Source organism: Phacochoerus africanus, chromosome 9 (assembly GCF_016906955.1).
Source record: "Phacochoerus africanus isolate WHEZ1 chromosome 9, ROS_Pafr_v1, whole genome shotgun sequence".
Taxonomy (NCBI): domain Eukaryota; kingdom Metazoa; phylum Chordata; class Mammalia; order Artiodactyla; family Suidae; genus Phacochoerus; species Phacochoerus africanus.
Window position 1 is genome coordinate 80,429,726 of NC_062552.1, and position 3,701 is coordinate 80,433,426.

Genomic DNA, 3,701 nt, shown 5'->3' on the forward strand with positions numbered 1-3,701 from the left:
ATGCTATCACCATTATCTGTTCCTTCTCTGTCTTCTTCTATGCTTTCTATTCAGAGGATATTTGGTCATTTGTTAAACAAATATTTATTGGCTATCAAAATTTGCCTGGAAGGAGAAATGGGTGGCTAGATAAATAAATGGTGAATAAATATCCTTTATTGCTTTTGCTGCTAGGCTAATAGGTAATCAATTATTTATTATAAAACGAAATAATAAAAATTATGCATGCTTATTATGGTGTTGGAGATCAATGGGCATAATTTAGAGATGGATTTTAATGTAACATCAACTTCTATGTATCAAATTTGTCTTACACCAAGAAAGAGGAAACTTTCTTATGGTGTATCTTGCACTCTCAAAATATTACCATCTCTTCTCTGAAGTACACTGGTGAATGATTCACTATTAGCTTATTAAAGAAGCTTCGGGGCACTCTGTCCACAGCACAAGGAATGTTCAGTGAATTTTCCCTTTTAAAAATCTATTATGTACTCAAAATACACCATGCAGAGTCATATAAAATATTTCCAAAAGGAGAGTTTCTGAAAGATACTACAGATTTTGATAAATCCAGGAGTGTTAGGTGTGTTTAGGAAGAGACAAAGGCAGAGTCAGAAAAGACTGAAGACACATTGGTGGTTTGTTCATAATTGGTCTTTATGTGACAGGTGAACTCTATTGTTAAAATGATGAAATAAATATTCATGATCTTCATAGAAACTCTGAGTATGCCCACTGACTGTTCCTTCTACAAAGTGGTGAATTGCCTCTATAAAGAATCTTCTTAAAACAGACAGGCACTTTAAGATTCTCAGTTTCAAGAATATCAATCTAGTCTATTAGCCTTGCATTCAACACTACCTGTAGCCATAATCATGCTCCTGATCTACCATTCTCTACTTCATTTTTATTGCTCCTCAGCACCCTTCCTCAGTTCATGGCTCCCTTTGCATGTTTTTCATATTTTTACCTTTATATCTTTATTGGCATTAGTCCCTTTGCTTCAAATAGCCTTTTTCTTCAGTTTTGGCGAGCAAATTCCAAACTTTTAAAAAAGTTTTAGCTTAACACCTATCCATGGCAGTGCCTAACAGTTTGGCGTAATTTATTTCAACTATAATAGTTATGAAATTAATGAATCATTTATATTTGCTTGCTTCTGATGTTGTATTTTAATTTTTAATAATGTGTATCATCTTTCTAACTATAAGACTCATATTTACTTTTCTTCTTTTCTCACGTTCCACAGAACTCACAGCTATTAAATATTAAATTGATTATTTACGTAACTTCTTTAAATTGACTTTTGATTGAAAACTTATCATATTTCTTTTGTATATATGCTACATGTAGCTCTATCATTGTGATATTTTCCTGATTTCTTTTTCTTAGGAAACAGTAGATTGGATACATGGCTCACACAAATGAATCAGTGGTGTTGGAGTTTGTGCTTCTGGGACTCACTAACTCTTGGGAACTTCAGCTTTTCCTTTTTGCCATCTTCTCCATCGTGTATGTGACGTCGGTGCTGGGCAACACCATGATTATTGTCATCACTTGCCTCTGACTCCCGTTTGAACTCTCCTATGTACTTCCTGCTCAGTAATCTGTCTTTCATTGATATCTGCCAGTCTAACTTTGCCACCCCTAAGATGCTTGTGGACTTTCTTGTCGAGCACAAAACTATCTCCTTTGAGGGCTGCATGGCCCAGATATTCCTTCTTCATAGTTTTGTTGGGAGTGAGATGATGTTGCTTGTAGCTATGGCATATGACAGATTATTGCCATCTGTAAGCCCCTACACTATAGCACCATTATGAGTCGCAGACTATGCATCATTTTGTGTTTATCTCCTGGGCTGTGGGTATTCTTCATTCGGTGAGCCACTTGGCTTTACAGTGGATCTGCCCTTCTGTGGCCCCAATGAGGTAGACAGCTTCTTTTGTGACCTCCCCCTGGTGATAGAGCTGGCTTGCATGGATACTTACAGAATGGAAATTTTGACCCTAACTAACAGTGGCCTGATATCCCTGGGCTGTTTCCTGGCTTTAATTATTTCCTACACTGTCATTTTGATCTCCCGTCCAACCGCCGGTCCTCCAGTGGGTCATCCAAGGCACTTTCTACATTGACTGCCCACATCACAGTGGTGAGTCTTTTCTTTGGGCCTTGCATTTACTTCTACATATGGCCTTTTAGCAGACTTTCTGTGGATAAGTTTCTTTCTGTGTTCTACACTGTTTGTACACCCCTCTTAAACCCCATCATCTACTCTCTGAGGAATGAAGATGTTCAATCAGCTATGCACAAGTGGAGAAACCGTCACTGTGAACTCCTGGAAATACTAAGGATCACCATGAAGGAACATAAACTTAAATGGAAATGAAGAGCCCCAGCTGGAACGCAGCACTGTGTCAATTATTTTTTGTAATGTGAGGGGTTATCAAGTTATAGAATTTGATTTTTGTCCTAAGTGCAAGGGGATTGCACAAAATCAGTTCCTGGTTTGCTATTGAAATATAATTTTAGGTAATTTTTTCATTGTTTATAATTGAAAAAACACAAATGCTTTTGACAATATTTAGTAATCCTTTTAAATACTTTATAAATAATTTAGATTCTAATCTACATAAAAAGCTGTTCATGTTACTAAACTTGTAATTTTCTTCAATTGAACATATGCTATTTTGTCTTGCAATCAAAACATATGTAAATGGCATTTCTGATATCTTTTCTAATTTAGTCAAACATTTTTTTTCTATAAACTGACATAGTTTAAAGAAAAAACATTGTGCTCACAACATAGATTTCATTGCTGTACATTTGTTAGCTTATCCTTTCCTTGTTAATTGAAAATTTGGTTATTTATAATTTTCCACACCTACTCCTATGTTCCAGTAAAAGTTTTTCTGTTTTTTTCTAGATTGATATGCATTTGTACTCATTACAGAACTTTTCTAGATATTTGGGTGCTATCAGCAGCATATATACCTATCTTCCAAGTCTACTTATTTTTAAGTAGGACAAATTGGTTGCAATTAATACTACGTTAAGTCATAGAAATTACAAATATCTCTGAAATCTGCAAATATGGCAGGTGTAGAATCTTTAAATTCACAGAAGAAGTTAACTTCATATGAATCTAAAACATATCAATGCACAAAATGACTTTTTTTTTTTTGGTAACTGAGGTCCAAATCTGAGATTAATTCTTTCATGTTTTTTGGAAAATAGAAGTGAGAAAGTAAAATTCATTTGTATGTATTAATAAAGTTAAAAAAACTATTATTCTTCCATTTTCTAGCCAAATGTTTTCTTATGTACTTCTCTCTGTGAATTGCATTATGAAAAAGGCCGCATAACAGAAAGACTAAATGTACTCTAACATAGAAAAAAGAATTGCTTAACAGAAAATAGAAAGCCTGCAATTGTCATCACATTGGATTCAGTATTTTAAATACAAGACATAATTTAGTGGCTACGTGCAGAGATATTAACTCTGCATGATAAGGCAGTGCAAGCTGAGTTTTAGACATAGACAGTCTTTTAGAGCCATGACACTAATCAGCTAAGGAATTCTTGGATTTTTAGACTTTTGGTAATATCAAACATGTTGATGATTTCAAACATGACTGTCTTTTGCATATTTTATAGAGTGCCAAAACCACTTTAAATATATAGTAAACATTAATATATTCATG

General features: G+C 34.4%; 1 pseudogene; it reads left to right on the top strand.

Annotated features, from left to right (window-relative positions):
* The first annotated feature begins 1,411 nt into the window (after positions 1-1,411).
* LOC125136694 (olfactory receptor 4K1-like) lies at positions 1,412-2,348 on the top strand (annotated as a pseudogene).
* The last annotated feature ends 1,353 nt before the right edge of the window (positions 2,349-3,701 follow it).